General features: G+C 48.3%; 1 protein-coding gene across 7 annotated transcripts in view; it reads left to right on the top strand.

The window, feature by feature from the left end:
- The first annotated feature begins 3,249 nt into the window (after nt 1-3,249).
- The window catches only part of MAMLD1 (mastermind like domain containing 1), a 137,605-nt gene continuing 119,422 nt past the window's right edge, over nt 3,250-21,432 (top strand). For 2 of the 7 annotated variants that reach the window (XM_074392009.1, XM_039464141.2), the window contains exon 1: nt 3,942-4,319. The gene's annotated coding sequence lies outside the window, so the exon portion shown is untranslated. Of the gene's footprint in view, nt 3,401-3,524; nt 3,676-3,937; nt 4,320-21,432 lie in introns of those variants that run through there. The other 5 variants (XM_074392008.1, XM_039464140.2, XM_074392011.1 and 2 more) reach the window with 5 other exon arrangements.

Raw genomic sequence — 21,432 nt, 5'->3', positions numbered from 1 at the left:
GGAGGAAGATGTGCTGCTGAGCTCCAGACTTGGTCTTGCATTTTGGGTGACAAAAGGGCCCTGGCTCTCAGAGCCAGCCTATTCAGTGAGGAGAAAGCCTTCACCCAGCCTCTGTCTCTGGCCTCTTCTGTCATTTGTCCATCAACCTTGGGATATCCTAGGTGACAACCACAAGGAAACCTCTTTCCACCAGTGCCGAAGGAATCACTGTGTACCTCTGTGGCCACCTATAAGACTGCCACCGATCATGTGGGCTACAGTGCCCCTTGGTGACATGACCTGAGGCTGGTTTTGTGTTGCTAACAAAAGCTCTTTGCCTGCCCTCCAGCCTTCTTAACCTTTGTTTAGGTCATGAACTACCTTCAAATGTAATGACATCCATGGGCCCCTTTCCCAGTGGGTGTGTATAATCCAGTGGCCCCCAGAGTTTCCTGAAAAGTTCCAGGAAAGCAGAATCTACTAACATTCATTGAATAGATACTACATGCCAGGCATCATGCTGGGAGCTGGGAAGACAGCAGTGAACAAAACAGACTCTGACCGCTGCCCTCTTGGGATCTAACCTATAGAGGAGGTCAGGTAGTGGTAAGCGCTAAAGAGAAAACAAAGCTGGGAAGGGGAGAGGAAGTGCCAGAGATGGGCGTGGGGCTTTGAAAAGTTACATAGGGTGGCCAGGTGACATTTTTGTCAAGACTAAAGGAAATGAGGGAGCCAGCCCATAGATATCTGGCGGAAGTGAATTCCAGCCAAAGGGAACAGCTAAACCAAAGATCTTAAGTAAAGCAGGAATGTATCTATGTGTTGAGGACAAGTTGGGAGGTCTGTGTGGCTGGAGCAGAGTGAGTGGAGGGAAGATGATGTCATCGAGATAGGGTAGGGACGTGCCTGAAGGGCCCCAGAGGCTACTAGAAGCACTTCAGTTCTACTTTGAGTGCAATGAGGAGTCACCGTGGGGTTTTTGGCATAGAGATTGGGAATAGACTGCAAGGAGAGGGCTGAAGGGAGGGAGGAATGAGGGCAGCCTGTGTGGCAGCTACTGGAGTAATTCTGGGGGGAGAGGCTGGTAGCTGGCACCCAGAGGGGAAAGCAATGGATGAGCAAAAAAGAGTGGCATCGTGGATATGTTTTGGTGATGCGGAGGACAGAACTGTCTGCTGGACTGGCTGTGGAGTGTAAGCAAGAGACAAGAATCAGGGAGAATCCCAGGGCCTTCAGCCTGGGCAACATGAAGGATGGAGTAGCCATGAACTGAGGTGGCAGACTATGGGCACGACACATTTGGGGGATGATCAGAAACTCGGTTCAGCAGGTTATGTGGAGTTTGTGCTTTCTAGTGGCCATCCAGGTGGTGGTGGCAAGCAGGCAGTTAGCCATCACACAGACGTGCAGTTGTGATATTACAGGCTTCTCAGGACACTATGGGAGAATGGGCATCACTTGCCCAACTGAGGAAGATGAGAACAGGTGATCCGAGGGTTGAGTGGAGGTGCTGGGAACAGAAATCCACCTTCCATCTTCTTGGCTAGTGCACTTTGAGGTTGCAGATAGAATTTTAAAAGCATCCTGCCAATGCTCTGTGATAGGCATGGCCGTTCTCCATTCAGCTTTGTTTAATCAGATTTCCTTCAACAGATCCCCACACCCTCGCAGTTCTACCCGACCACTGGCAGCCCTGAGATGACTCTATCTCTCACAGCAGGGCCTTGAAGGTAAGGTTCAGTCACCAGAGAGCAATAACCTCTTCTGGTTGCTTGCCCTTTCCAGGACTGGACCCAGACAAGGTGGATTCCTTCATAAATGCCTTGCCGAACTGTGTAACCCCAGCCTCGACCCATTGGGCCAGGCGCACCCCGGCAGTGCTGAATCTCTCGCGATTGGGCCTAGACGCTGCTCTTCCTCCAGGTAACTTCGTGAAACGCTAGGAGGCAATCGCCCAGCCTTATTACGCCTACGTAGCCCACGAAGGGATCTCGTTGAGTCCTCGGAGGGGGCCCCAGCGCTTTCCGAGGGCCGAGAGCGTGGGCGTGGAGGGAAGGAGGGGCCGAGTGGGCGGCGGGCCCATCCCTTTATTCGTGGCCTGCGGCTCCGCTGAGCGTGACCAGATGTGTTGGTGACAGGTTGCTACTCAGAGGTGCGGACAGGAGCTGAGGGCTGCTGCTGTCGGAGCAGGCGCTGCGTTCCCAGGCTGTGCTCAGCCTCTGCAGCTGCCATCGCCTGGAGAAGTCCAGGTTAGGAAACGCACTCGGGGAGGGGACCCTGGAGAAGGGGTGCAGCCAAGTACCGGGAGGTGGAGGAGGTGAGGGAGGTGGGAGAGTTGGGAGGGGGAGTCGCTGGACTCAGCGCCAGGGCAGAGGGTGGACAGGGCGCACTGGCCCGCCCAGCAGTTCCCAAGGAAGCTATGTTCCTGCCGAAGCCGCAGGTGTCCGTCTTGGGATAGATAACTGCAGAGGGAGCCAGTCCAGCCCAGCATGGGCGGGAGCATCGCGTGCCCTGGCCCAGTGGAACTGGAGACTGGCCAGGGAGCCTGGACTCTGGGCTAAGCGCACTGGCGGGCGACGCCGCCGACAGCGTCGGCGCAGAGGGTGGGGAACTGGGAAGTGGGGAGTGGGGCACTCGGCCGGGATGGTGGTGGGTACAGTTCACTAACTGCCACCTGAGAACCCTGGTCCCCGGTACCACCACAGAGGGTCTGTTTGGCCATCAGGGCGCGAGCTGGTGAGCGGATGCGTGGGCGGAGGGACTGGCGCTACCCACCCAGCAGCCATCCACTGCAGGTGAGTGCCGCTTCCCGAGAGAAGGGAGAAGCGCCTGGCCGCTAGCCCTAGGGTCAGGCTCTGGTGAAACCTGGAAGCGAGAGGGGGCTGAATAGGATACTTTGCGGTGAGGTTCCGGTCACCGTGACACTTCAGGGTCCTCTGGGGATCTGTCATTCCTCTTGCACACTCTCTTGTTCTCTGGTCCCCCTCCTCTTCTCTCCCCTCCTCTCCTCTCCCCTCCTATTCCCTCCTCTCCTCTCACCTCCTCTCCCCTCCGCTCCCCTCCTCTCCTCTCCCCTCCCCTCCCGTCCCCTCCTCTCCTCTCCCCTCCTCTTCCCTCCTCTCCTCTCTTCTTCCCTCCCCTCCTCTCCCCTCCCCTCCTCTTCCCTCCTCTCCCCTCCCCTCCTCTCCTCTCCTCTCTCCTCCCCTCCTCTCTTGTCCTCTCCTCTCCTCTCTCCTCCTCTCCTCTCCTCTCCCCTCCTCTCCTCTCCTCTCCTCTCCCTCCATCGTGTCTCTACCTCTCTATCTCCGCCGGTGGTGCCTCTCTCCGTATCTGTCTCTCAGTCCCTGCCTTCTCTGTGTCTCCTGCAGTCTCCTGTCTCTCTTGGTCTCCTGGTCCTGAGCGCTCTCTCGCCCTGTTACTGGTGAGCGCTAGCTTTCAGCTCTCCCTGCTAGCTCTTCTTGTGTCCCGGCCACTGACGTCTCACCAGCTTGCTCTCCCCAGACGCGGAAAGTCCACCTTCGGCGTGTGGGTTTCCCAAGTGCGCTGGGCCCCGCTTGCGGCCCTCGGGGGCGGGCTCTGTCTGCTGGAGGCGCTCCGGTAACCCTGCTGTCGCCTCTTCCCACCAGTGCACCGCCTGGCCGAGCCACCTGACGCCGAGGGCAACGACCAGCCTCCCCTGAGTGCGAAGCAACAAAGGTGAGTGCACCGGTGCCCCTTTCGCCCCTCCGATCCCTCCCCAGCTGCCCTGGTTCGAGTCGACTGGAGAAATGAAGCAGCCACAGCGAAGCCAGCCTGCGGCCGCTTTCTCCTCTAAAGACTGGTGGGAGGGCCCGGGAGGCCCCTTGGGCGGCCGCACTGCTTTGACTGCCCCCGGCCCCATCCCGGCGTGGAAACCTAGAGTTTCCAGGCTTGAGGGTGGCGGGGTCGCGGTCAGGGCAGCGCGGCTTCCCCTTTAAGGCAGGAGCCGCTCGTCGCCGTGAGTGTGAGGGTGTGTGAGTGTGCGGCGTGCGTGTCTCCTCCTCCCCGAGTGACACAGCAGTGAGAAATGCCTATCAGTAACTTAAACCCCCGAAACTCCACCTTCCGGGCGCGCGGCGCGGAGCCGGGCGGTGGGAATGGAGCGAGCAGATTGAGGCCGCCACTGCAGCGCCGCCAGCATGAACTTGGCCGCGAGCTGAAGCGGCCGGCGGCGGGCGGGCGCGGGGGCACCGGCCGCTATCCAGGGGGTGATCTGCAACCGGGCTAGGTTACTAGGCGGCCGCCTGAGGCTAGGCTGCCTGCGCCGGCGGCCGCCCGCCCCTCGGACACTGCCCCCGCAGCCGCCGGAGCTCTGCAGCACGGTAAGGCTGAGGGCGGGAGCAGGAGGTCCGACTGTTCTGGGGGGTCCGGGGTACACTTCTGGCTCCCAGTTATGGTCCCCATCGCTGAGGTTCGGGGTCCCGGGATGCTTCGAGCCGGTAAACCCTAAAGTTTGCTCTGAGCACACGGCCCACCTGGCGCTGCGGGCGGCCGCCCCCTTCTAGAACGGCCCGGCAGTGCTGGGCGCAGCTCGAAACGCCGGAGACTACGGCCTTTGGCTCAGCGCTCATCTGGCGTCTGAAATTGGGCGAGGGCAGCCACGTACAGGGGAGGAAAGGTAGAAGGGCGCAAGCTGCGCGGGCTAATTGGGCTACGCGGGGCTACCGGGAGGCCACCACTATGTCCCAGCACCCCCGAGCCGCTTGCAACCTGGGTGTCACCGGCGACGGTGCCTTCACATGCCAGCTCCCACAGCCCAGGCCAGTAGGCAGTGGCCACTGGATGAAGGATTCCCCCGCCCCAGCGCTGTTTGCCGCCTCGGAGCGTGAGTGTGGAGTGTGCGCGCCGAACCCGCTGCCCTGCACTCCTTCTCCTGCCAACTCCTGGGGAGAGCAGCCCGGAGCTGAGCTGGTGCTCTCGAAACAGCCCCAACTGGGTTCCTGCGGAGCAGCGCCGGCACCCCTGCGTCAGAGTCCGCGCTCCACGTTCCCCAGCATCCGTGAGACGACAGAACTGGGCACCAGGCGCCGGCTAGCGCGGGCGGGAAGCCCCCCGGAGCGCCGCCAAATACTTTTCTCGGCCAGTTGGCTTGGCCAGGCTCCGTCCCAATGCAGTGTGTCCGAAGCCTCCTGGAAAGCTGGAGATGTCGTCTGATTCTGATCCGTGATTAAATTCGGACTGAGCAGACACTAATAGGATTAGCGGGCCAGAAAGCTCGGCCCTGAAGCCATCGGAACCTGGGCAAACACGCGCCTCAGGCTGGGGCATTCACTCCCGCCGCGCTCCTGCAGCTGGGTGCGGCTGACCCGGGCACCCCGAGTGTGGGTGTGTGTGAGCAGGCGGCAGCACAAGGTGGCTGGGGGACGTGGGGAGAAGGGACTCTCTTTGCTGGGGTGGCTTGTCGTTGTTGTTTGGCAGCACGGTGCCCCCCGGGGGCGCCGTCCCCACGGCGAACGTGCTTTTACGGGTAAGCAAACCGAGGCCGGCTCCGGGACATTGTCTGCGAGGGCCAGCGAGCCGAGCTTACTAGAGGCGGATGCGCTGGAACAAAGGCGCAAAGTCTCCCTGAAGCCGACCAATTTTGAAAGAGTTGGCTGGGAAGGGGGCCTGGGTCTCCCCGGGTAGACCCCGCAGGGAACTGTGCGGCCCTCAGCGGCCCTGGCCGGCGGCTGGGGAATTGTGTTCGCCGGTTGCAGTGAGCTGGCGGGTGGCACCGCAGCGGCGCGGCCCAGCTCTTGGCAGGCGTGGGTTACCGCCCGAGTGCCCACCGGCCGGGCGGGGTCGACTGTGCACTCGCCGGGGCTTCCCGGCCGCCACCACAGCTCTGGGCCCCTGGAGGCCGCGCAGCTTCTTTCCTTCCCTCCCTTCCACCTCTTCTTGTCTTTATAGATCCCCCCTCCCTCCCACCACCGCCGCCGCCGCCGCCAACAATCCGCTTTATAAAAAGCCCCTTTGTTTCCCAGGAGGCTGGAGAGAGGGAAGGGGAAAGGGACGCAGAGGCAGGGGGCGGGGGCGGCTGTCTCCAAGTGGCTTCGAGCCGCTCGGGACAGGAGGGCAAGAGTAGGCGATGGGGGAGGGGGCTGTGTTTCAGGGACCCTCTGTGGGAACCCAGTAAGGCGCAGGAAGCCCCAGCCCCCGGGCCCTCGCTGCACGCCCAGCCGGTCAGCCCTGGACACCCTAAATCCCGGCGGCCCGGACGATCCAGTCGACTGCACTGCGAGCCGGCGGGCACGCGCAGAGGCCCTAGGCGGCAAGCGCTCGGCGGGGTGGGGAGACGCGACTCGCCGTTGCGCTCGCCGGGCTCCGGCATAGGGGGCGCCCTTTCCTTGGTTTCGCTTTGCACCAGGCGCCCCTCGCCGCCGGAGATCAGGGCAGCTGTCGCGCCCGCCGGTGGCTGAGACGGTGGCAGCGGCTCGGAGGCTTCGGCCACCCGCGTCTGGCTACACGCTGCATTTCTTCCCGCGCCCTCCCGCCACACCCTCCGCCCCGCCACACTCAGGGGCTCAAACTCTCTTAGCGCCCTTTGTTTGGAGGCACGCAGGCAGTGGGAGCCGCCACCTCCGAAGTTCCTGTAGCCTGGGCGGGCAGTGAGGATGAGCGTGCCCCTCTGTACCGCACGCCGGCCTGCTGCTTCTGCACCTAACTCAGGGTCTGGCACTAAGCCGCCAGCTTTAGTTAGATTAACGATTTAGCGGGTCCTTATCCCTTCTACTTGCCCCCCCCCCCCAAAACTTTCGAGAACCAGGGCTTGGGCTGAGGAATGTCAAATACAATGTTAGAAGTAACCTTTCGCCATTCTATCGGCCTGCTCCGCCCCTGTGCCCCAAAGCGCTCTGTTTCTCTCACGGAGTTTGTTGGGGAAGGGAATACTGAAAAGAAAAAAGTGACAAATGAGGAGAGTGGGCGGGGCCCAAGCTCGGGCTGGTGGGTCTCCCAAGCGAAGTCAGATTCCACCCCCTTTCTGGCCGCCTCCGCCTCTCCCACTTCCATTTAATCTGATGTCGACGTTTTATTTGTGCCTTTTTACATATCTTTCCCCTACTCCCCTCCCTTCCCATTTCTAGAGTTTATTAATAAGTGCTGGTCAAACATTTGTTCTCTGGTCTTTGGAGTAGAAGATGAAGCGTTAACACCCCCAACGTGCATACACACATCTCAACTGCATCTAAAGCCACAAGAAAGTAATCAAAGGGTAAACTACTGGTTCTGCCTTCTCCTCCCCCCTTTGTGCTTCTCTTCTGGAGCAAGATCATTGGAAAATAAAGCTGCTGATGTGCGAGATGGAACATATGGTGCCTCCATAAGAGAGAAGCTGAAATGGCCTTGAACCTGCCGGACAGACCAGCTGTTTGCTGCCAGCCAGAGCAGCTAATCAGCTTCTTCCCCTTAAAGTAACAGCCTTCTTTTCATTTGATGACCAGTTTGCATGTTAAATAGGATATTCTCCAGAGGGGAAAAGTGATGGGTTACCATACTGCTTTGTGCTTGGTGGTTCTCCAATGCCTGCTTCCTGCTCTGGGGGCTGCCCTGCCCTCTCCCAGTACCTGCCTGCGATGTGTGAGTGTTTCTTTCAGTACTGAAGTAAGAATGTTGCTCAAAGTGGAACTTGGGACAGAAAAGGCAGGAAAAAAGAAAGAGATAGGGCTGAGACATTTCCAGATGTCTGGAGGAAACCTCTCTGTTTTGTTCAGCTTCGGAAAAAAAGTAGCACTCTTTCCCCCTTTAAAAATATCACAAAGAGCTGAAGCTTTTCCATACAAGATCTCCTTAAAAATCATCCTCTTCCGGCCGTGACCATTTTCAGTTTTCCTTCAGTACAACGTGTTGGGGGTGGGGGATGGGGAACAGTTTGGTGTTGGAAGAAGAAAGCCTTTAGGAGATACAAGGAAATTCCATGTTAGGAAATCATTAGCAAAGGGTGATTTCGTCTGTTTTCCTGCCACTGACGCTGAAAGTGACACAGATGTGTGGGTTGAAATAGGAACGTCATTGAATTTTTACACTCCACCAGGAAATACTCTGTTGCTGGTGTGGGGTAGGGGCTACACATTCACTGCATCTTAAGGTAGGAGATTCACTATTGCCAATCCTTTTTACTAAGGAAAGGAATTTTTTTAGCTTAGCCAGCATGCTTAATGGCTTTTCTTTCCTTTTAAATTGCTCATCTAAAGGCATAAAATGCACCTGTTAATGGATGGTCCCTAAGAAACTCAATTACTATCTGGGGTTATGAAAGGGAATAAGCTGGTCTTAGACAACTGGTTCTTCTGAAAATAGCTGGACTATGCCTCTTCTTTAAAGTAGCCTCAATGTGAAGTAACTCCCCTTTTTTAAGATTCTGATTTTTTTTCTACAACAGTGCATTGCACAGATCATTAGCCTAGGAGCTGGGAAACTTGTGTTCTAGAAAGCTCTGCCCACTAATTAGCAGAGTGATCTTGGACAAGTCCATACTTTCTCTCCTCCAACCCCATGACCTCTGAGTCTGAGTCCCTTCCAGTTTTAAAACACTGTGGTTTGTGAATGAAATCGTCATTTTCTGGGAAAGTGAAGCATCAAGTTCAACCTTGTCATCGGCAACCAACTAGACAGATAAAATGGGGCTGATATTTGGAAGGGAAGGGATAAGAAGGAGGAATAAAAAAAAGCTGCAGAAGGCCAATCAAAACAATACAAAAGTGGAAAGTGTCCGCCTTTTTGTGTCTTTTGCAAGTGTGAACTTCTAACCCAGAATCAGAGACAGAGGGATCAGAAATCAACCCGAATGTTCTCTTGTCCAGTACTCCTGTTGATGGCAGACCTCCTAATCATTGGGTTGCTATATAGATAACGTGATCTAAATTCTTTACACTAGAATGGCATCTTTCCAAGGACTCATCTAATGTAGAGCAGATCTGCTGCTTTGGAGCTATTTAGCAAAGGTTTCAAAGAAAAAAGGCCTTCTGTCCTCACACGTGTGCACCACTAGAGTGTGGGTTCTGAACCCACTGTTGAATCTTTTCTTTTCTTCCTAATCTAGCCAATTTGTTTTTTAGATCATATTTTCAACTTTGAGGATAGAGCAGCCATGTAAGAACCTGCCACTGTCCTACTTGATGTTAATATTGATTTTTTAAAGGGACAGAGGTGAACATTATGAAGAAGGACTCTATCCTCTGAGCTCTTTGGCAATTATCTTGCTGCCATAAATGTTGATACACATATAATGGATGTAACTAAAAAATCTCCTTATCCAAGCAGAAAAGGCTGAGTGTTTGTTGGAGCAGATAGAATGCTGAGTGTGTGAACAGACCGACCCAGATGTCGCCGGGGAGGGAGATAAGTGATGGAGGAACAGGAGCTGGTTACTATGGATCAGCACAATAAACCAATTCCCATCATACACCTCTCACAATGCCACCGAGGGGTAACCTAGGCAGCACCAGTCAACTGTATGGCAGGAAAAAAGCATGGCAAGGCTCAATTGGAAACAGTCTGGTTTTGTAGGCATTAAGTCTTTAAACATCTTCAGTACTTTTAGGAGGGAAATTTCATAAATCAGAATGAACCTGAAGAGATTTTGTTGCAAATGCTTATTATTTCTTATTTTTGTTGTGTCATTGTTATTGTTCTCTGGTCTGTAAAGGTGTCAAAGGAAGAAGAAAAGGCCCCATGGAGCTGTCAGGGCAGTTAGTCAGGGTGTTCCCCATGGAGGTAAGAAACAGTAGCTTGTGTTATAGGATATTTACATGCCGAGATTGCAGGTGCATAGTCCTGTGGGGTCCTGCTCCCAAATTACAAGCCCAGGGCTGCTGAAGCCTCAAGAGCATTTTCTTCCGGAGGAAGAAAATGGGACAGAAGGAAAAGAGTTGGGTTCCCTCATTTCTCTGCCCCCAACCACCCCCCTCCGCCCACTCTGGTTGCCTTCTTTCTCCCGCTTCACAGAGCCTCCCTGGTTTCCTTCAAACCTCAAGTTTCCTCCTAAAATCTGACGTCTTTATAACATGCAAAGCAATCAGATATGAAACAGTTCAAAAATATTCCCCCCAGGGGAGGGGATGGCAAGAGGCATCCCTGGCTGTAGGCCCTGAGCTCCCAGAGTAAAGGCTTCCAGAGACAGGACCTAAGGAAGGTTTGGGTGCAAGAAGCAAAAAGCTCTTTGCAAAGTTTAGGAGACCTTCCCTTGCCCATATGGGCTAGGCCTCCCTGAGTCCCCAGCTTCAGACTACTCCCTTCCTTCCTTGGCCTGCAAAGAGGGTAGGCTCTTTCTGCCCCTGCAAGAGGAGCTCCTTCACACCATGGCAACTCAGTTCTGCCCTCTGACCCCAGCCCAGCCAGTGCCCCTTTCTGCGCTGCCCAGTTGGAGCCTCCCAGCCCATTTCCTTGGCAGGTGGGTGGGGGAAGCTGCCTTACCCTCCCATGGACCCTGCTGCTTGCTCTGCCCAGTAAATACCCAGTAAGTGGATTTTGAAAAATTCCATTTTCTTAAGCCTGAGAATTGTTCCCTGAGGTTCAGAGCAGAATGGAACAGACCAGGGACTATCATTTTGTTGGAAGAGGGCCAGGCAGGCCAGCCATTGATTTATCCCCTTTCTTCCACCTGTTCAAGTACCTACACACTAGACCGTAGGGACACTGTTCGGCTGATTTTGGAAGAGATTACCAGAGGCCACAGCTAGTTAATGGCATCTGGGTCAAAAGGGCTTGGTGGCCCCAGCTCGTGTCCACCTTTGAGAGGACAGTGTGGATCTTTGGAGAGTAAAGACAGGACAAAAACAAGTCTGAACACATTGAGGAATTCCAAGTTCTTGGTCCAATTGTCCCAGTCCCAGCCCCTGCCCGTGAGTAGTGCATTTCTATTTTTCCCTGCATTTCAATCTGAAATTCCATCCTCAGCTTCAGCAGCATACTGGGACAGAGTGGGGAGGAGGAAGACAGGATCCAGCTCTGCCTTCCTTTCTGTGGCCCTGCTAGTCTGTTGATCGTTGCACCTGTACATAGTTGGCACAGGTGCACCTCCTCACCTGCAAACCCAGATGCTGAGCGATGGAGAATCTTACAGCTAGAAGAGTAAAACCCCACGATTTTATAGAAGAGGAAATTGAAGCCCAAAAAAGCATCTGAGTTTCCTAAGGGTCAAAGTAAATGGAGCCCAAAGTTGACAGAACCCTGGTCTCCAGTTCTCAGTCAAGTGTAGAACATCCATTTTGCACCCATGAGTGGGCAGACAGGCTTTCCTTTTGAGGCAGAGCAAATGTGGTAAAAGGAAATGCAGCCAGTGGAGGGAGGGCCTTTGTAACTGTGGTGTAATATAATCTGCCCTGTATTGACGTGAGCTTTGCGCATGTTGTTCGGACAGCAAAAGGGCATATTAGAATCTGAACTCGAAGTCTGGAAGTAGATGGAGAATGGAGATTACAGATTAAGAATTAGAAGGGAGCGTGTCTCGTTTTCGAGTTGCTGTCAGTGAGTCAGGCAGCCAGCCCCGTGGAGGGCTTGGCTGGGTGGGCTCTTTTGGCAATGGTGGGAGGTTGTTTGGGTTTGGCTCTTAATGAGATCTCAGTGTTAATATCTGCCTCTGGAGGTTCCAGCACCGGCCTCAGAATTTGAAGTGGGACAGTAGTTTTGGTGCAGTTGCCAACGTCACATGGTTTGCGTGTCTAATTCTGAAAGACTGGCATGCATTATGCTAGGCTTCGGGAGGAGGGCACAGCGTTTCTAAGCCGCTTGTCTGTCAAGGACTAATTTACCCTCTAATTACTACATTTTCTTCGCAGTTTGCTGCACGAACGTGTTGTAACAAAGCTCAAAGAAGTATGCCATTTTATTTCCCTGCCACTCTAAAATTAATTTCCGGAATATGGAGTCAAACCTGACACACTTGGTGTTAAAATAATTGTGCTGACATTCAAGTTAAAGTGAACAATCTGGTTGTTTCTAGTGATCCGCCAGCCATGGGGTAAAGAGCATTATCACGTTAGTTGCCATGACAGTCCTCAAAATGAGCCCTGAAAATATCAAGGAGTGTCACTGCACTAATCCTACCGGGGGAGCACTGGACACAAAGGTAACATTTGAGCACATGGCTGGGTGGAGTATGACTGATGCCCTGTGCGGTAGCGCAGCCAGGGAGTCCTTTCTCGCTGCTAATAGGGCTGGCGGTGAGGTCTTGTCCAACAGCATGAGGTGAAGAGCCTGTCCCTAGGGCCAAACCTGTTCTGAGTGGCTGTGACAATGAAATCACAAGATGAAGTTAATGGGGATTCTCCAGGCAGGCTTTTCTCTCTCCTCCTGCCTGCTCTTCCTGGCCCCCCACCACCAGCACTCCTCAAGAGTAACAGCCCTTTGGCAGTCCTACAAATCTCATTTATGCCCATCTTCCCAAACAGCAGCAGTAGATCCCAGAGTGGGAGGCCCATTCCCCATTCTGGTTGCTGGAGAAAACTGCATTCTCAGGCCCTGGGTGGGGGCCTTAGCAGTATCGTTGCTGATTTGTGGGATTTGAGAGATGGCCAGGTTAGCCATTTGGGAGTTCTCATCTCCTTGCTCAGGCAGTTGTGAAGAGCTCGCTCTCTCTCTCTCTCTCTCACACACACATACACACACACGTACACACACACAAACACATGTACACATTCATCCTCTCTCAGGAGTAGAACTTTGCCAAGACAGCAAAGGCTAGATCTGAAGCCCTGTTCTGCATCTGGCTGGGGACAGCCTCATTGGTCTTTTCAGCCATGCCTTTGGCTGCCAAATCCTGAGCAAATCGAGTTTAGGTTCAGCCCCCCCACCTTTTACTTCCTGGTTTCTAGACCTGCCTCCTGCTTCTCACACCCCCTCTCCACCTTACGTAGAATGGTGCCATCCTCAGCCCACTGTACCTTAGTGGGATTCCCTTCCTCTGGAGAATCTGGAGCCTCTAACTTGAACTAAAAGATGCAAGAGTTGCCATGCCTTGGAGAGAATCTTCTGTTTAGGGCACAAGTAAGGAGGTGTTCAGGGCTTAGGGAAGCCCTCCCTCCATCCCACCAAATGGTACCATGCCTGGCATAAAGCTGATCCTATTTATGAGTTAGAGAATAGCCAAGACTATCAGGCTGCCAAGATTTTTCTGAGCTTGCCCTCAGGGAAGCTCACCCCAACTGGTCTCCTGAACCTCAAATCATAACAAAAATGACTCCTGATCCTCTGAAGCAAGGGTGGCTCTTTGCCTCTTGTGGATCATAGACTTCTTTGAGAATCTAATAAAATCCCTGGGTCTTCTCCTTAGAACACTGGGAAATAGACTCACCCCAGGATCTGTCCTTTTGGAGAGGAGCCTCAGGTTGGGCCTGCAGGTGTGGAGGGGTCTATTTAGGAGGAAAGAGGATAGATGGACTCCATTCAAACAGCCCTCCACAACGTCCCACATCCAACCCTGGGAGCGTGGAATGTCTTCTCATGGCAAGGCCACGAGGGCTCTTATATCAAAGGTGGGGAAACTGAGGCTCAGAGAGGAGCTGGTGTTGGCCCTGGGTCTCAAGACAGGTCATGAAGACATTTCCTTGGCCCTTGTTGTTCCTGTGCACCTTCCAAGTTCTCTGTCTGGCTCCTCACAATAGTACATTTTCAATTATCCTAAAAACACAAGCCCATCATCATATTAACCTGGCCCTAATGAATGCTCAGGTCCTCAATGTCAGCCCTAGAAAGTAAATAGCAGGTTTGGAAAGCCCTTTGAACCCTCAGAGGGAGATCCTGGCCTTGCTGAGCCTGTTGCTATGCAGTTCCAAAGTGGAGGCAGCCACACATTTGCAGAGCTCTTTAGTCCCTTCCCCCACCCCACGTGGATTTTAGGAACCTTTTGGAAGGAAATGTGTTGCTAGGAGCTTGGGCTCTCCCTCTCCTTTAGAAAGAGAGGAGAACTGTTTTTGCTTTGAATTGCCTTGCAAACAGATTGAGGTGTCTCCCTGCCCATTCTTTCTTTTGTTAAACCAACCCGATTTGCCAGGGCTAGTTAAGTGGAGAACATGTTGAAAATAGTGCTTAGTGCTTAGTACAGGGTCACCACGAAGAGTGGCTCCCATTCCCATCCTTGGCCAAAGCATCTCGGCCTTAACTTCATCATTAATCTGAAGGGAGAGAAATCGTGCAAGTTAGTTGAAAGCAGATGCCACCTAGGAATTTTAGGCACCATCACGTCATCAAACAAAATGAGAGTGGTTTGTAAATTGGAAAGTTTGGCAGTGGGTGGTTGCCCTTTGGAAGATTCACTGTTTCAGACCAGCTTTCTGCGTCTGGGTGGAGTCCCTGGGAAGAATAACCCCCTGGGGGCCAGGGGTATGTGATCCGGCTTCAGCTCTGATACCAACTAGCCATGGCACTTGGGACAAGCTATTTTCTCGGATTAGGGTGTCAGTTTCCCCATCTGTACAATGAAGGAATGGTCTAGGGGCATCCAAAGGGTTCCTCCAGCTCTGGCATTCCATAATTCTCCAGTAGCAAGTTAAACTCTAAGTTATTTAAAATATTTGAAAAGGATAAGTAGTAATTTGTTGTTTTTAAAATTATCACAGACTTGAAAGCATGGGGTTGTATTTTTGTTTGGTTACGTGGGGACTGTGGCCGTTATGTAAATGATAAGAGTTTTAGAAGTTTTAGCTAAAGACAAAGAGTTTAAATGTATTTATGTAGGACCAAATAATTGAAAAGTTGGAAATTCCTTTAGAGGCCCCTCGTTTTATGCATGAGGAGGCTGCGGCTGAAGAAAAAAGCATGCTTGCCCAGGCTTCCCTGGCAAGCTGCTAGGAGCAGTGCTGCTCCGGGACCCAGGAGACCCAGCTCACAGTCCACTGCTTGCCCCACAGGGCACTTCCTAGGCCCTTACAGAAGAAGCCACCAGGCCCTCAACTCCGTATGGGATCTGCAGTCAGCAGAATATAGGGCTGAGTGATTCTGATTTCTAGCTATCAGATACTAGCTTATCAGAAAGGAATTTTTGTTCCCCACCCCTGCCCCCAACATCCAAGAGTTCTCTGCTAGCAGTAAATATTTAATTTTGTTGGTCTTGTACCAATGCCTAATTTAAAATAAAACAGATTTTTTGAATATTGGGGGGTGGTCCTTAGGGACCTGTTATTTGGACTTATTTTATTTCAAACAGATGGGCTGTTTTAGGATTGACTTCATATTTGCTAATTTTCATTATGGAAAAAAAAAAAAAAAACAATCCCAAGCCACCCCACCCTTATTTTTGTAGTGAGTAACAGTTTGTCTTGTCTAAAAGAAGCTTTTGGTTTCTCAACTGTTTGCACCCAGCGTACTACTCAGCCTTATTTTGTATTTTTAATCACATCAATGTGTTGGCCACCTATAGCTTGTGGAGTGTTCACAAAACACGCCCCACTCATTCCCAAATAGCCACCAGCTTTGGGACTGTATCTTTCAGCTCCAGCCCAGCTACCTCTTCTCTGGTGCCCAGCCGTCTACTCCTCTGGCCTGAAGTCAGACCATGCAGAGTTAGAGAGGCCTTGGCCTGGGAGGGAGGCACCCTGGGTGCCTGGCCCAGCTCTACTGCCTTGCTCTGTGACCTTGGGCAGTTCTCATCCCCTCTCTGATCCTCACAGCTCCTATTGTTACAATGAGGGGGCTGACCTAAAGGGGCTTTGTGGAATTTTCCTCTTATTATGTTAGATTGTTATATTTGGAAGATGTGACTTGACCAGTAGAGTACATGACCTTTAAATCCTTTCTAGAAGCAATATTTAATGATGTTTCTGAAAGTTAGGAGTTAGATGTCTGTGAGATGAGCTAGTACTTTTTGAAAGTTATTAAAACAACAGTTATCATTTATTGAATGCTCACTGTGCCTGGAGACTCCTGTTCTGCTGCTTCTTAGAAACTTACCCATCAACTGTGAGCATTTTCTAATGGTTTCGCCTCAGGCCTTTAATCTTTGATAGCTATACCTTCTCTCTAGGAGATAAATTGATCACTTCTAACCTTTATTAATTTAATTTTTCACTTGACATAAATTTAGACTCTCAGAATATTTGCAAGAATAATACAAATATTGTCTCAATACCTTTCACTCGATTCCCCAAATGTTAACATTTTACTACATTCTATGTTTTATCCACCATACACACACACACACACACACACACACACACACACACACACATACACACACACACACAATTTTATTCTGAACTTTATGAGAACAAATTGTAGGTATCTCCAAATACTTCAGTAAATATTTCCTAACATTTCCTAAGACGTTCTCCTGCATAAGCACAGGATATTGATCAGAATCAGGAAGCTAACAGTGCTACTGATCTATCTAAAGACTTTAAAGACTTTATTCAGATTTTGCCAATTGTCCTAATAATGTCCTTTATCGCAAAGGAAAATCCAGGATAATGCAATGCATTCAGTCATTATGTCTCTTTAGTGTCCTTTAACCTGGAATGATTCCTCAATCTGTCTTAGTGTATTATCGCATTGACATTTTTGAAGAGCACATGCCACTTATTTTCCATAATGTCCCTCAATTTGAGTTTGTTGCCTAATGTTTCCTCATAGTTAGATCAGGGTTGTGTACTTTTGGCAGAAATACCACAGAAGTGATGTTGTGCATCAGTGCATCATATTGGGCGGTCCACGGTGTTAGTTCCATTCATCCTATTCCTGGTGATTGTCACTTTGATCACTTGGTTAAGGTGATGTCTGCCAGATATTTCCACTGTCAAGTTACTATTTCTTCCCCTTGCAATTAACGAGTATCTCAGGGAAATAAATGTATTTTGAGGCTGTTAGTATTATACTATTCCTCAAATGGTCACTCACTAGTTTAGCATCTATTGATGGTCTGTGCCTGAGGCAAGATTATTACGCTGGTTGCCAAATAATGAATTTCTGATTCCATCATCCATTCTACATTTATATGTTGACTTTCTACTATAAGAAAGAACTTTTCTTCTCCCACTCCCATTTATTTACTTATCCTTTTATTTATATTAGGTGGACTTGTGCATTTTAATTTTATTATGATTTATAATCCTTTCCTATCATTATTTATTTTGATGCTGAAATTGTCTGAGGTTTGCCCAGTAGAAACTCCTTCAAACTAGTTCCTATGTCTTTCTGACATGCCCCTAGTCGTCCTCTGAGCATGCCCTTAATTTCTGACACATCTGCTTCAGGCTCATCTTGTACTTTCCCTGCCTTCACCTTAAAATCAGCCATTTTCCTATGGAATCCTAACTTCCTTTAGGGGGGAATGGTATTTAGAAACTAAGGTCTGGGTACTAGGAGCATGCACATTTCTACAGATGTGTCATTGCTACTAGACCCTCTCAGTCCACAAAGCTAGGAAAGTAATTAACTCTCATCTATATCTATTCCTTTTTTATTTCTTATTTTGGTAATATCTATTTTTCTATCTACCTATCTAGCTACCTACCTACTTACCCATAAACCATGAGTTCACACTGATACCTCTAAATTCCAATACAACACCAAAGTTCATTCTTTCTTTCCTGTTTCCATATTTGTAGTTTCCTTGCAAAACAGTGAGAAATCTCTCTGCTGTTATCCATACTATATTTACTAACTTACTCAATCCTAGAATATACAGAAACTAGTTTCGGAATTGCTAACCCATGACTCTATGAAGAAGCCAACTTACAAGAGTACAATATTTGTTTAGAATTCTTTTTGTCTTTGCGTAAGAGTATGTCCTTCAAACACTGTTAAAAAGTTACCTGGGCTAGTTCATCTCCTGGGCCCCACTGAGGTCATTTGAATAAGGTTTAGTTCACTTGTTTCTGTTTAGATTCCTTTTTGTCCACCCTCACCACCGTGTTTCTTTGTTAATTTTAATTATTTTTCTGTGAGGATGTGAAATAATAACATAGTTTCAAAGGTTAGAACTGTCCAGAAAGAAATTCTCAGAAAAGTGACATCTCCCATTACTTCTGTCCTTTCCACCTCGTTCCACTTATTTCCTATGTGTAACCAACTTCATTGGTTTCTCTGTGTTTCTTTTTCCTATACCCGTTTCTTACATAAGAGCAGCTTAATATAGATACACTTTTGAGCTTTGCTTTTTCACTCAATAGCATGTCCTAGCAATCACTGCATATAGAGATTTTTTCCATTCTTTCATTATTATTATTCAACCAATCTCCTATGGGTAGGCATTTAAATTGTTTCCAACACTTTGCAATTAAAAATAATATTTCGACGAACAACCCAGTACATATGTATTTTCATATTGTTAGAGGTAGATTTCTAGAAGTGAGATTAATGTGTCAAAAAGAAAAAAACAAATGTAGTTTTGTTAGGTATTGCCAAATTCCCCTCCAGAAAGACTGCACAAATTTGCATTCCCATTAGCAATGTATGAGAGTGTTTTCTTCCCCCAAAACCTCACCAACAAAGTATTTGCTTTACTTTTTAATTTTTATAAATCTGATAGGTGAGAAATGGTATCACAGTGTAGTTTAATTAGCATTTTTCTAATTATGAGTGGCTTGGAACATCTTTTCATATGCTTAAGAGCCCTTTTGATATTTGTATGTGTATGAATTATCGCTTCATGTCTTTTCTCCCTTTTTCTATTGTGTTTTTAGTATTTTACTCACAATTTTAAGAGTATTTTTCTGTGTTAGGGATATTCGCTTTTTTTTAATTTGTGATATATGTTGCAAGTAATTTCATTTAATTGGTTTGTGGGTTTTTAGATGTTTTTCTTTGCCATGCAAAAAACTTTTATGTCGTCAAATATCATCCTCGGAGCATGCCCTTAATTTATTGTATCTGGATTTTGAATCACAGTTAGAAAGCCTTTCCTCACATCCAGTTGAAAGAGAAATTCACTCAGTTTTCTTCCAGTATTTGTATGGTTTCATGTTTTACATTTAGATTCCTACACCATTTGGACTTTATTCTTATGAATGGTATATGGCAGGGATCTTACTTCACCTCCTTCCTTTTTTCTTTTTTTGGTTTATTTATTTACTTTTCCTTCTCTCTATCGCCCAGGCTGGAGTTCAGTGGCGGGGTGGTGCACCACAACCACACTTGGCTAAATTTTAATTTTTCTTTACTGTTTTGTAGAGAGTGGGTATTGCTCTGTTGCTCAGGCTGGTTTCCAACTCCTGGGCTCAGGAGATCCTCCTGCCTCAGCCTCCCAAACTGCTGGGACTACTGGCATGAGCCACTGCACCCAGCCCCTTCCCTTTTTTCAAGAGACTACCCACTTATCACAGCCCCATTTTACAAATGTTCATTTTGCTCCAGTGATTTCAAAAGTCACCGTTATTATGTATTCAATTTCCACATATACATGGGTCTATTTCTAGATGTATATTTTGTTCCACTGGTCGATTTGCATATTCTTCCTCCAGTACCACACTGTTTTAATTATAGAGGCTTTATTGTGATTTTTAACAGCTTTTTATTTTGAGATAATTGTAGATTCACATACAGTTTTAGGAAACAATATTAGAAAGATCCTATTTACCCTTCACCCAGTCCACAACCAGGACACTGACACTGATACACTCCATCCACCTTATTCAGATTTTACCAGTTAGACATGCACTTATTTGTGTACATGTGTGGGTATTTAATTCAAAACAGTTTTATCAAATGTGTAGAGTCATGTGACCACAGTCAAGAAAAAGAACAGCGCCATCACCACAAGAATACGTGATCCTCTGTGTTGCTCTTTTATACCAAACCCACTTCCCTCCTGATATGCTCCATCCCAAGTTCTGAACCTGTGGCAACTAACCAGTAATCTGTTCTCCCTTCCTATAGGTTTGTTATTTTGAGAATGTTATGTAAATAAAATCATATAGCATGTGATCTCCTGAGATTGGCTTTTTTCATAACTCAGCATAATTCTGATAGTGGTATAGTGCAATACAGGAGAAGTCCATTATCACAGGTGTGTAGAGATATCTCATTGTCATATTAATTTGCATTTACCTAATGCCTAATCAGATTGAACATATTTTCTGGAGTTTATTTTTCATCCGTATAACTTTGTGGAATGTCTGTTCACGACTTAGGCCCATTTTCTAGGTAGATTATTTGCATCTTTTCTTTTTTTTTCACTGTTGAGCTTTGCAAGTTCTTTGTATATTCGAGATACTTGTATTTTGTCCAATATGTAATTTGAAAATACTCAGTCTGTAGCTTATCTTTTCATCCTTAATAGATTCTTTCACAAAAAGACTATTTTTGGGGTCAGATTTTTGTGGTTGGGTCTAAGAACTCTACACCAAGTACTAGGTCCTGAAAATTTTCTCTAATATTTTTTAAGTTTGATGGTTATGCATTTAGACCATGATCCATTTTGAGTTGATTTTTGCATAAGGTGTGAGGTTTAGGTTGATGTTTATTATTTTTTGGCCTGTGGATGCCTCAATAGCTCTAATACCATTTGTTGAAAAGGCTATCCCCACCTCACTGAATTGCTTTGACACCTTTGTCAAAAGTTAGTGGGATATATTTTTATGGGTCTATTTCTGGGCTCTTTATTCTGCTCCATTGATCTATTTGTCTTTCCCTCTGCCAATACTACACAGTCTTGATTAATGTAGCCATATAAAAATGTTAAAACTGGGTAAACGTACTCCTCTCATTGTATACTTGTTTCTAAAAATTGTTTTATCCCAGGACTTCTGCCTTTCCATATATTTTAGAATAACCTTGTCTATGTCTATAGCAAACTTTGCTGAGGTTTTGATGAGAATTACATTAAACCTATAGGTCAATTCAAGAATTGATATCTTTACTATGTTGAGACTTCTAAATAGTAAACATAGTATGTCTCCTCATTTATTTAGGTCTTTCTTTTTCTTATGAGCACAAAAATGGGGGTTTATTATTATTTCTAATTGATGTTCAACTCTTTTTTTCTGAGTTCTTTTTATTAAAATGCAAAAATGTCAATGTTTTCAAGGGAAATACAATAAGTTTGAAAACACTTTAGATATAAATTTATTTATACATGTTGATGTAGTACAAGACTGAAGCAATAGAGTACAAAATTTGAAACACAAGATTACAAATATTTTGTTCCATTTTAGAGTACAGTTTAGAAAAAAGAATCACTTATTTTCATAAAGAAAATATAGAGTATTATTTTTTCTTTTTTTATTATACTTTAAGTTCTGAGGTACATGTGCAGAATATGCAGGCTTGTTACATAGGTATACACGTGCCATGATGGTTTGCTGCATCCATCACCCTGTCATCTACATTAGGTATTTCTCCTAATGTTATCCCTCCCATAGCCCCCGACTCCCTGCTATCCCTCCCCTAGCCCCCCACCCTTCAACAGGCTCCAGTGTGTGATGCTTCCCTCCCTGTGTCCATGTGTTCTCATTGTTCAACACTCACTTTTGAGTAACAACATGTGGTCTTTGGTTTTCTATTCTTGTGTCAGTTTGCTGAGAATGA

The sequence above is a fragment of the Saimiri boliviensis genome, chromosome X, assembly GCF_048565385.1.
Source record: "Saimiri boliviensis isolate mSaiBol1 chromosome X, mSaiBol1.pri, whole genome shotgun sequence".
Classification (NCBI taxonomy): Eukaryota; Metazoa; Chordata; class Mammalia; order Primates; family Cebidae; genus Saimiri; species Saimiri boliviensis.
This window is presented reverse-complemented; position numbering and strand designations above follow the sequence as displayed.